The sequence below is a fragment of the Nyctereutes procyonoides genome, unplaced genomic scaffold, assembly GCF_905146905.1.
Source record: "Nyctereutes procyonoides isolate TBG_1078 unplaced genomic scaffold, NYPRO_anot_genome, whole genome shotgun sequence".
In the NCBI taxonomy this organism is placed as follows: domain Eukaryota; kingdom Metazoa; phylum Chordata; class Mammalia; order Carnivora; family Canidae; genus Nyctereutes; species Nyctereutes procyonoides.
This window is the reverse complement of record NW_026575158.1, coordinates 2384852-2398134: the sequence shown is the minus strand read 5'-3', so window position 1 is coordinate 2398134 and position 13283 is coordinate 2384852. Positions and strand designations below refer to the sequence as shown.

At 33.1% G+C, this 13283-nt stretch overlaps 1 protein-coding gene across 5 annotated transcripts in view; it reads left to right on the top strand.

Annotated features, from left to right (window-relative positions):
• Positions 1-13283, top strand: part of ROBO2 (roundabout guidance receptor 2) — a 581315-nt gene that overhangs the window by 456075 nt on the left and 111957 nt on the right. The window lies entirely within an intron of this gene.

The window sequence follows — 13283 nt, the reverse complement described above, 5'->3', positions numbered from 1 at the left end:
TCTTTTCACTGCTTAAACACAAAAATTAAATATATCCTCATTTGTGAAAGTTCTGTTTGAGTTGAAGTGTAGTTTTGTTTTAACATGCTCTAAAACACATTACTAAGACCACTAAGAGGCCCAATAAAAAAGTATTTGAAAAATTCATTCAGGGAAAATTATAAAGCAGACATTACTTACAGAATAACACAACTGATATTTCTGACACCACCACCCTACATCCCTCCTTGAAATCTGGAAAATTTTATGTGCTGTATATAATTTAACTTAATACTGGAAATATTCCAAGCTTTCTTTTTTTAAAATCAGAAAACATATAGGTATTATATTTGAACCCTTTCTTGTCAAGATCCACTTTTCTGCAAAAGGCATCCTGAGTGTGTCTTGGAAGGAAACCTATACTTTTATTCCCTGCAGACTTTCTTTTTTGGACAAGCTGTTACCCTATGACCTGAGGTAATCTTCTCCCTCCTACAACCATTTAATGTTGCCTGCACCTGGCGCTAATTAGCTACCTTATGCAGAGTCCCATTTAATTTTTATTAAGCATCACGTTTTTCATTGCTCCATATGTTTTGATTAAATAGTACGTTAAAAAATGCATTCTGTTTTGCCTTGTATACATTCCAACAGAGTTTCTGTAATGTGAAACGTTTAAAATATCTTAAGCTGATGCTAATTCTTAAAGTGAAAAACAAGCTCTGGCTACTTCTCATGCTATAGTCTCAAGAACATATAGAATATATATAGTCCCAATACTATATTCTTTAGTCACTGACTTAATTCTTCCGCAAGGGCCTTGTGTATTTGACAATGTCTGTCCATTGCCTCTAAAGTAGAGGAGAGGTATAAAATTATTGAGTTATATTTTTTTCCTTAGACCTTGGTGAAAATATTGGGTTGTTTTAGTTTTGGAATGGTACTGTAGGGAAGTCGGAGGTTTATGGACTATTTTTATCATTGGCTGAGGTTTCCTTTTATTAATTGAATACCAATGTAGTCTCTACTTCTAGAATGTTACTGGATTATATCTTGGTCCTGATCACCCTGTATCTAATATCCCCTGACACAGGCTTCTTGAATCTGCAGATTCATGCTTTAATTTACTCTATTTCAAGAGTATTTTCTTCTCTATTTTCTTTGACTATTGTTTTCTCTCGCTTTTTCCGTCTCCCATGAGTTGTGTTGGCTATCCTTTTTCTTAATTCCATATTTATTAACTTCTGTAATAATTTTGGAGTCATCATTTTTATTTCATATTTTCTGATTTCTTAATGCTTATATTATCTCCCTTTTTCAATTGCAATTACCATTTCTTTTGTTTCTTTTTGTTCATTTAATTTTATTTTCTCTTTTCTTCGTTTCCTTGCTAACCTTCAATATAATTAATATTCTTTACCTCCAGTTGCCTTTAAGCTCTTCTATCCGTTTTGAGGATTTTTTTAAAGTTTTATTCCTTTTAAAAAGAGAGGCCCTATGGCATGTAATTTCGTTTAGACTATAGACAACTATTTCGTAAAGTATTTCTGTATTTCCTTGGGTAATTCTTTGAAGCTAAGGATTCTTTTTCTCTCTTTGACTAATTGATTATATTCTTTCTGTCAATGATTAAGCAATTAGTCAATGTACAGTTTAGTTTATTTTATTATTTTATTTTATTTTACATAGATCCTATTTTTAGACCCTACCGGATAATTAATCATTTAGTTAACTGCTGAAGATTAGAGTTTGGATGTTTGGAGAAGGGAAAATGGAAAGTACTAGGGTAATTCAGCAACCCCTACTTGTACTGTTATCTTGAATATTTTATCAAAAACGATTTTATTTCTTCTTGATATGCTAGTGACCCTGGTGGTAAAGATCAGATCTCTTTAATTTTTAAGCTCCCTGTAGTTCATATGAAATCCCCTCTTCATCTTTCTTCATAATTTGTGCTTCATAATAAAGATGGTTTTTAGGTGTATTAGTTGTCTCCTGCTGCATAACAAATTACCACTAATTGAGCAACTTCATTAACACCCATTTATTAAGCCACAGAGCTATATCTAAAAAGGCCAAACAGACTCATCTGAATCCTTTGCCTAGCATTTCATAGGCCAAGATCAAGAATTTGGTCAGGCTGAGCTCTTTTCTGGAAATTCGCCAGAAAAATCCACTTCAAAATTCATTCAGGTTGGTTGGCAGAATTAAGTTCTTTGCGGCTATAGAATTAAAGTCCCCATGTCATTGTTGGTTTCCAACAATGGGTCACAGATCACTTTGCAGCCTTTGCATATGGCCATTACAACCTTCAATTTAGCAATGGTCTGTTGAATCTTTCATGTGTTTGCTTTATATCTCCTCTGACTTCCCATTTTGCTATCAGTTAGAGAAAATTTCCTGATGGAAATGTCTCATCTGTTTAGCTTAGGCCCATCTGATTATTCTGTCTTAAGGTCAACTGATTAGTAACCTTAATTACATTTGCAAAATCCCTTTTGTCATGTGATATAACATAATCATGGAAGTATCTCCAGGAAGTGAAGGTCATGGAGGCCACCCTGCAATTTTGTCATTCACATAGGCTTGGCTTTCCTTTCTTTCAGTACCTTCTCCTCAATTTTTGCATTTTACCTGGTTATCTACAAAGTCATAGTTCATATTTCCCAAGTCCCTTACTTGACTCTAATTTTTTTTTCTTCTCATCAAAGACCAGGAGATGGGCTCTCACATTATTGACAGATAGTTTTTGTGAAATTTGTATTGATAGAAGGTTGTGGATGGAGGCTAGTTGATATTTACCAGGCTTCCTCATTTTCTCCAGACTTGAGTATGTTTGTGGCAGGAGTACTTTATCATTTGTGGTTTGGGGCTATGGTATTTTTGTATATTATTAATTTCTCTTGTAATAAATAGAGGAAAAGAGTAATAAGCCTTTACTCCATTATCTTAGCCTAAGTATCAAAAACATAAATACTTATTAATTTTGAAGTCTATTCAAATAAGAATAAAATAAAAACTAAATATGTTAACTTAGTAGTTAAAATTAAAGTACTATAAATATCAAACATCAAAATCATACAAATAATCTGGAATGAAGCAGTATTAGGAGGCTAGTATGAAGAGACTTTACTGGCTATTGCCAGAAAGAAATAGTAAGAATATTTTAATCACATTTTCTAAGAAAGTAAAATTTTTCATATAACATATAAGTTACTGTGATTTGTAATTTGACAGAAAGAGATATCATGATACATATATATGTGTGTGTATTTATATGTACTATAAAATAGACATTATGATGTGCATTACACATAAAAATTACATGCATGACATTTGAATTATGACACTACTTATTTAAACATATTAAATGTCACACAAGGGAATATTGCATAATTAGATTCATTAAAAATATATAAGCTACCAAGTTAAATTAAATTTTGAGTTAAAATATATCTGAAAGGTTTTTGAGAACTCTTATGGCAAACATTGCTTTCTCGATTTATTAGGGATATCATTTTCATCTGTTCTATAAAACTATTAGCTCTTTGTTAGTAAATACATTATTGTATTTATCTTTCTACTGCCTCTGGGTCTAGCATAACACATGTGGTAGGGGCAAGCCAAATGTTGGTGCAGTTAATTGATACACACATATGCATACATAGGTAATACTTGCCTAGAAAATGTTTATGCAAGCAGCTTTAAATAGTGCTATAAAAAGATTAAGCAACATTAATGGTAGTAGGCCAATCACATAGTCCCCATTCTGCTAGTAGGAGATAAAATACAACAAAAAGAAGGCACTAATGAGTTAGGATGGTGCCTTACTAAGCGTGTAATTAATGTTATTAAGAAACATTGCAGTTGCATATTAAAATTACGTTAACTAAGCAGCCCTTCAGCATCAGTACATTTGTTTCTTGGTTGCAAGTTTTTTTTTTCCTTTTTTTTTTTTTCTGATTGGCATCTTCATCCAATCTTTTTCTAAAAAAAATGAGATAATGGGATGTGATCAGCCTTCGTGGTTTAGCTGCAGTGCTGACATGACAGTTCTGGCAAGTTGACAGGTTAAGTGAGTGAAAATGGATGTCTTGTCTCACCATTTACTTGAAAAATCCCCTCCTCACCTTCCATACATACAGCCCCTTCAATCTGCAATGTGAAAAGTCTAGTTTTCCCAGGTTAGGATCTAGATAGAGTTTTTTTTTCACTATTCATTAAACTATTCTCTTTCTGTTGGTGAAAAATGAGATCATTTAAAAATATAAATATTGCTTTATTTAATAATTCATTTAAATAAATTGTTTATTGTTTTGTTTTGTTTTTTTGAGAATGAACAGTTCCTTAGAGAAAACAAAACTTTATTTTGTTCTCAGTATTTTAGTCAGGAAAGCAAAGAATAAAGTAAAACTACTATTGGTAATGGACAGAAGAATATAGGAAAACAAGCTTGACAATTCCAGAATTTGTTTAAAATTTTGTCAGATTTTTCTAGGCATTCTCAATTTATAACTTTTGTGGAATTTGGAAGGTAATTTGCATGTTGAATCTCAGAATGATTTCCTATAGTTACGGATTTCCTATGCTTACCTATAATCAAAATGAAATCTATTTTAGTTACCTGGAATATAATACAGTTGAAAATCATCTTTAAACATATCCAACTTAGTTACTTTTGGAATTGACTGCTACATTTATTGCAATGTAGAACTATTTAATACCATAGAGGATTCAATTGGACTTTGGAAAGCTCATAAAGATTATTTACATGGAAAAAAATCCATGGTCCCACCAACATAATCCTTCAGTTTAACAAACGGACTGACCTGAATTGCCAAAGGTGGTGGTGCATGCTGGTCAGGGTAATAGTTGTTGCAGGCTGAGAAACTCATATCTCTGTCATAATGTATGCATTTTTCCCTCTGTGAAGAATAAATTCCCACTTTCCCTTCCTTATCTACCTAATTTTAAAGGAACAATTCAACCTGCCTCTCTCTCTCTCATTCGCCCTTTCTCTCTCTCCTTTCTTCTCCATGCTTTCCCCAATTGTTGGAGACAGACTAAGTCAAATTATTGTCATAATGATGGGACATCCTGTATTACAACCCTCATCATGTTCCTCATGTTGTATCATATTTGATTGTTTCCATGGGAGTTTCCTCTATGTTCAGGGAGTTCCAGAGGACAGAGATCTTAGTATCCTCAGAACTTAACACAAAATAAAACAGTAAATGTTTGTTTAGAATAATTAAATAGTATTATGGGTTAAAGTGCCAACCAACATCTGAATTCATTTCTAGCATAAATTTTATTACTGTGATGTTTTCCAGTTATGTGTTGTCTTTAAAAAACAATGAAGACTAAATACAAAATGGCTAAATGTACATAGCTGTTTATTATAACACTGTTTTTATGTGCTTGTCTATAAAATCCAAGAATTTAACATATTTTGAACCAAATGAATTTACTCTTTTCAAGGCATTTTCAGCGCTCTAGATCATCATAGAATTATTTCATTTTAATATTTGCATTCTTCCTTTACAGGGAGGAATATATTATGTGTGACTATAAATTAAAAAAAAAAATCTTCACCATGGTTATCAAACGTGCATACTTCTGTGTGTGTGTCATAATTACTACTGAAACTCAGTACTTTCAATATTCCTTGGAATTGCTTACTGTATATGTCAATTTAGAAAGCCACTTACATTATTTTAAGTCACACTGTATAATTCATTTGACTAATTCCATGGCCTAATTTGATTTTCAAACTTTGAATAACCGTGAGTTACTTTTAGAGTTCTAGCTATTATATGAACCCTAAAAAAGTAGTCTTCCCACAACCAATAAATTCCATAAAAGTAGTTCTAAAATGTAGAGAGTAATAGCTGCGTAATTGCAACATATCTTTATTCATATAAGATTGAATGCAATTTGTATATTGAGACATTTTGTAGGTAGACTAGAATGCAAAGTCTAAAGAGATAAAAAATATAAGAATTGTGATTCTTTGTAGCCACCCTATTCCCTTGAATATCTACATTACTTTTCATATTTATGAAAGCAATATGTCATTTAGTACTTTTCCTTTTTCATAGGGACATTAAGGAAGCATAGATAGATAAATGTATATGTATTTTTATTTATAAAGAGATACTAGATTATTAAAGAAGCACAAATATAGATAGATAATTACTAGTTTATTGTTGAATAGAAGGTATAAATATTGGAATTTTTCCATGGAATTTTTAATATTAGCTAGAAATAAGGCTGGTTGAAAAAGAAGACATAGCACTCATGTAGAGGAGTTATTGGCATGCACTTAGTTAACTAAGAAAAAGGTTAACTAGAAAGGTAGGTAATTTAGCAATTTGATTACTTATATTCCTTGAAAATAATGACAAATGAATAAAATGTGATTAAATAGACTTTATAAAAGTGATTACTTTAAGTCCTATATCCCTAAATTATATTTTCCATTATAAATGCACTGCTTCCTCTGAGACGAATTATGTGTTAATAAGCTTCAAATCAAATATTTCATGACATTATGCATTTCCAATATTATTAACAGAAATTCTTTTGAAGTCAAATGAAGTGTTAAATAGTAAAAATTAAATAGAATTAAGTAAGTTGAAGAAACAATCATTTATCAATTAGAAGTTAGTCTGTTCTAATGATAAAGTCAGTAAACATCCATCTCTTATTCCTGCTCTATATTGCATTTTAATGAAAGGACTTCTCAGTGTTTATTGTTCATGAGGGTAAGCCTATTAACTACTTCATTTCAGGAAAATCTAGAATTGATTGTTACACGAGTCCTCTATATTTCTGTATTGTCTATATTCTATTTGTCTATACTGTCACTCAGGGATGGTGACTACTCATTTGTAGTCTTTGTGTCATAAATTTCCAATATGGTACAGGGGCATTCTCTACAGATAGGTATATCAGAATCAGTTGGGAAGTTTTTTTCAAACAACATATTATCTTTGGCATCCCTCCACCCAAATTACTACAATAGTGAGTCATTGTCACTGGTGAGAATGTGTCATATACTTATGGTCTGATAAAATGTAAAAAACATTGAGTATTTGCTTTAGATCAAGAAATTTTTTTTTTTTAATTTCCTCCCAAGACATCCATTTAAAGTTTACTATTTGGGGCTTTTTCTTTAGGCCAAATAAAGAGGCCATTTCAATGCAAAATTGTAGTTCCCTATTCCAGTAGGTGGTTACTACTGAACTGAGGAAGCAAGACACTGAGGCAGGGGGAAGAATAGAAACCAAAGGCAATGCAAGCAAGAGCAGATACTTTAAAGTGGAAAGAACACAAGAAAAGTACAACAGCATATGTTCAGGTTAATCCTTGTCAACAAATTGGCTCTAAGAATAATAGGTAGTGAGATGAGTGAACCACAAGCACAAGAAAATACATGTGTGAGTGGCTAAAAGTAAACTGTTCAGTTGACATACCAGAGCTGGTCTGGGGACGAGCCAGTGTCAGGATAGTAAAATCTCAGGCCAGTTCATGGAAGCCAGAATGCTACACCGCGAAGAACAATTTGCAAGCATTGCAAGGGCAAGCTATAGAAAAACCATTGTAGGTTTTTGAATAAAGAATGACTTAAAATAAGTATACTTGAGAAAGGTTGTACTTTTCAGTAGCATAGAAAAAGCCAGATCATAGGTTTTATGCTGCTTTAATAATCAAAGCAATTATTTAGGGAAAACAATGTTACAATTTTAACATCCTTATACCATATCAGAAATCATAGCATATAATTCTTACCTTTTTGTTTGGTAGTAGAGATGGCAAATTTTAGTCAGACCGTGGTTAACTGACTTAATCTAAAACTCAGTGTTTAAGAGGTCCAACTCTGGCATTAGATGGACCATAAGTCAAACCTGTCCTCTGATCTGGTGCTTCAAGCTTTAAAAATCTGTGTGCCCTTTATAAGATTTAGTTTGATGATCTTCATATCATAATGGTAGTAGTTAATACATATGGTTCTTTGGGTATTAAATGAGATAATGCATGTGAATGGCTTAACACACTGCCTGGCCTTTAATAAACACTCAATTAATGTTAATTATTGTTGTGGTATTAAGAAAGTTGTGACTCAGCAAATCTTTAACACAAACATATGATGAATGATTGTGCTTTTCAAATATGTTTATAGAATATATTAGAATTTGAGGAGCAAAAATATTAAATAGCCAAAAAATATTTTCTACTTGTTCAAGATACAGAGTTCAAAATGCCTATTATTACAGAATAAGAAGATTACTCACTCAGGCAAAAATTATACCCAAAGAAAGATCTGCTGCGTGTGCCTGTAACCATCCTGTCACATATTAATATATGCAACTGCTGCATGACTATCTCCATGTTCATGCCTGCCATAGAAAGTCATATTTTCCTGTAAAAACAACTAAGAACATGATGTGATTAACCTTTAGGTCTCCCCATCCCCTCACTCCAAGCCCACCTCATGCATGGCCTATGCTTCCTACTCAAGTTCAGCCATCTGATTTCCATAACACCCACTCACTTCCATCAGTGGGTATTAGCATAACAGAGCTGTAGCCTGACTTTGATTGAAGCCAGCTTGGGCTGAATGCAGTATCAAAGCATAATTTAGCAGAAATCAAATCTAATTTACTGTGCATTGTATTTAAATTCTCAAAAATGCCGTTTCAAGTGAACAATACCAGACCTCTAATCTCAATTGACCTTTTTATATTTGGGTCTACTTTTCTGGAAATCACACAACACACTCTTCTTATAAAGCTATTGTTTTTAACTTGTAAGTATCCACTGACCACTGAATTGTACCACTGTTTTCTTCATCTCATTTCCTGTTTCAGCTGTAACAATAAGGTATAATCACTTAACAGTTAAGCAACTATATTATTATATCACAACTACAAAAGATTTGCCTACTGCTTTTGGATTTTAGAGAGGATATAAATATGTGTTTTGTAGTCTTCTGTCTTAGAAACATGTAAGGGAATTGCCATCTCTGTAACTAGTATATTCATCGGGATTTTATAATTCAACCTCTTTAATTCACATTGGCTTTAAATATATGTTTGGAATTGTCATCTTGAGAACCCGATCATTTTTTTTATGTTTAATGAGAGCCATCACAGAAAATCCATTTTATGTATAACACACTTTGTGCTACCTTGCTGTATTGATAAAATGCCACCTCTCTGCCTACTCCCTCCCATTGGTGCTATCAGCCAAGTACTGTCTTTTAAAACCATTTTCACCACCACCTGGCAGAAATACTGAAAATGTGAGATGTTAGCAGAAGAATTATTGATGCAGTTTTTCATTTTAAAACCTCAAAAATAAATTCCTTCAGCTGATAGCCCTTCACAGGAGATTGCAATATAGATCTGGAGCAGAGAGAGTACGCAGAAGTAAAAGTGATTGATGCAATTTGTTTTGGTGGTCCAACTTTAAGTGACAATTGGAAAGAATGTACATTTTCAGACACTTAAATACTCTAGGTTTTTTTTTTTTTTTTTTTTTTTTTTGCTTAGCTTTAATATCTGTATTTCATTTGTTTATTTTTAAAGATGATAAGGTGAGTCTAGTTCCAGTGAGAGCAGCATGGGGCTTCAGTTCTGATGACATGAAACTATTTGGCACTTTAGATATAGAGTGTATTTGTAATAACTTGGAATAAAAATGCAATATAAATAAAAATCACATGAAAGAATACTCCATAAGGCAGCCCGGTGGCTCAGCGGTTTAGCGCCGCCTTCAGCCCAGGTCATGGTCCTGGAGACCTGGGATAGAGTCCCACGTCAGGCTCCCTGCATGGAGCCTGCTTCTCCCTCTGCCTGTGTCTCTGTCTCTTTCTCTCTCTGTGTCTCTCATGAATAAATAAATGAAATTAAAAAAAAAAAGAATACTCCATAGCATGAATAACACAAATGCTAATAGTATTTTGTTAGAGGTCTTTTTTAAAAATCATATTGGATAAAAACCAAAAAAATTATGATTTCCTGGTCTTCTTAGGTTTTATCATTACACGTAAATGTTACATTGTAATATTACAGAATTTCTTTGTCCTTTAAGGTTCTGATGAAATGTTCTCTTAAGGTGCTACTATAACTAACAGTTCTCAACTGGATTTTCTGCCCTAACTTGCTAAGATTTTCCAGCCTCGCATTTGTCCTTTCTTTTTTAGAAAAGCCTTCTTTCTAAAACATGAATCTTATTACATCTTTCTTGCATAAACATCTTTGGACAGATCTCCATAGTTTTCAGGGCAAAATTTAAGCTCCTTTAGCATAAATTATCTGGCCCTTCTTATATCACTTTTGTGTCTCTGATTTTATTCTTAAGACTATTTACACTTCCCTAACACATCCAGCTCCTCATGTGTCTGCCTTACATCTGCTTCTCTCTGTTCCGAGTGACCTTACTCCTCCTCATCCAGTGAACTCTTACTTGTGCTTCAAAACACAACTCAACCGTAGCCCTTTATGTCATCTTGCCTCTCCTTTCTTCATCACCTGGTCTATTTGCTGCTCTTCCACCCATTCTTACCCAGTGCCCTCTGCCTTTTGTATTACAGATAATACTCTGCTCTATTTGTGTTAAATTAAATACCAGGAAGTATGTGATTATAATTAAAGTATAGATGTTAATTTTACTGATGTAGATGGGTAGGCAGACACAGAGTGAGCGTAATATGCTTAAAACTAGCAAATATATTTTCATTCTTTTCATTTGATGTTTCATTTGGTGACTTCATGTGTATTCTCAGTTACTGCATTTTAATAATTAATTATATAAAGAAGAACTTCATAACACATGTGGGGCTTTAAGGTTTTACTAATTAGATATGTGAGCCAATTTAAATTCTTTTTAGCCCAAAGCAGTACAAATGAACAAATAAGCTGAATGTATGACTTCTATCAGGCTGTTAAATGATTTTTTACTAAATCCGCTTTTTTAAAAAAAATTTTGATAATGAGATACAAGCTGTTTCTCTATACTTCTAGCTTAGTTAGTGTCCATATTGGCACTAAGCTTGTCTTTCATAGGATTACTAAGAAGTGGGAACTGTATCTGGTCTTTAAATTTTGCTTAATACATATTATTATTCTTGGATATTAGAGATGATAAATACCAATCCTAACGCATTTTTGGCATAAATAATCGGGTGGTTTCATATCTTCCCTGAAAAATGGACATTGCAGTGTTTTAAGAGTTGCCCCTGAAGTAATTTTGTAACATTGATTTAATCTATTGTTCCTATTAGAAAACATGGAACAAAAATCAATGTATCTGCTGATTCAGTGAAATTGTTTAGAAATAACAAGAAGATTGTAAGAAGCAAGTAATCTCCTGGAAATGCAAGGCAACATAAACCACATCCTGTTCAAATAGATCCATAAATCTGGGTTCTCCATCCTGTTAGACTGAATCTTCTGTTATCTATAGTTATAGAAGAAAATTTCACTTAGTAGATTTATCCCTGCTGTCCATAGGGTATGTGTTGAATGTGTTGAGTTAGGAGGCGGTATAATAGAACACCAAAAACTAAGTCGCTACAAATCTCAGTGAATGTAAAAAAAAAAATAAAAAAAAAAATAAAAATGCTGCTGCTGTTTCTATACTAGCATTCTGGTAAGAATGGGTAACTGGTTGTATGTTTGAAGCTACCCTATCTTTACTCTGTTCTTGGACCTGCTCTTGTGTACTCTGGAAGAGTCAAAAGAATTCTGGGTAGAAGACCTTTACTGAACATCATTTATTGTTCTAATTCTTTAGAGTTCAAATTTTAGGATGGCTGCCATGAACAGCAGGTTTTAAAAATTAGAATTGATTTTAAAGTTTTTTTTCCATCTTTGGTTTCCTAGCATAAGCAACAATTTAAAGTGTAAATTGATGATGAGAAAAGTCGTGGAATAAACATGCTGTTTTTCACGGGAGTGGGTTTTGATATGATGTCCTTGGTGAAAACTTCCAGTTTTACTGTCTACCGTCTCACTTCCTTCTTTTTACAATTAGCTCCCAATTTAAACCTGAACTTTCTCAGGATTTTTACCACCCATCCCTTTATTTTCTTTTCTATTGGAGTTACACATGTCTAGGTCTCATTATCTTTGCCTACATCACTTCCTTTGTCTTCCAACCAGACTTCCTACTTTATTGACTGAGCTCCCTCCCTCACAAACCATACCACATTCGTTAGAGGGTAAATGTTCCAACAATATTGCTTTGCATCTATCACTTCTTAGCTTAGAACGATCCTGAACGAGGACTTTCTTAGACTACATTCAAATCTACATTTTTCAGCCAATGATGTTCATACAACTGAAACCCTTCATTTCTGCCAGATTACGTACTGTACCTTAGATGTATTCTTGCTTCTTGCCCTTTGTCTACTAATAAGTTTACTTTTCTTTTCCTTACATTTGAGAGAGTGCTCTTCTCCTTTTATTGTATTTTGAAATATGCTTTAAAAAATAGGGAAAAATAAAAATAAAAATTGTAGCTTTTGTCTGGCTCTGAGCAATCCACCTAGTACCAGATTTTCCCTTTGATAGTCCCTTTCTCCACTTAGCTAAACGCTGCTCTTTCCTCAAAGCCCTATAATGTGTACTCTCTGTGTAAGCCTTTCACAGCTGCTATAACATAAAGGGATCCTCCTTCTCTCCTGAAGTCCTGTCACATTTCTTAAAGGTACTATGATTTAAGTGCCCCTATGCTGTTCTCCGAAAGCATGTCTATCATTGAGCTTAGGATAGTCTTAGATAATTGTTTTACCTTGCTTTTGCTGTTGTCATCATCATGTTTTGTATTTCTCAATAGGCTGTGAGTTCCTTGAAGCCTGAAGTATTTTTTTTTTTAATCTCTGTAGCTTAGTGTCAGTAGGGGAACATAGTAATTGTCTGAATAATGCTTGCTTATCTAAATGAAATTAATTAAGCAGAGTCAACCCCTTTCATACATGCCATTATATCATTAGTTATCTTTGTATGTAATTCCCAGATCTTCAATTCTTTGATGTCTTCAACACTAACTTGTCGATTTTAGAATATAAGCACTTTGAGGACAAAGGATCATACTTTAAGCCTTCTGGTATCTCTGCATGTAGAATAGTGTCTTACAAATATTACAGGAATTGGTCAATGTCTGTGAATAGACTAATTTCAGCTGAAGGAGAGACTTGTGTAATGAAGTGATTCTTTTTTACCTTTATCTATTCAAAATGCAAAACCAAATTGGGAAACCATATTTTTCTTTAAGAAATATTAGAATACATTAAA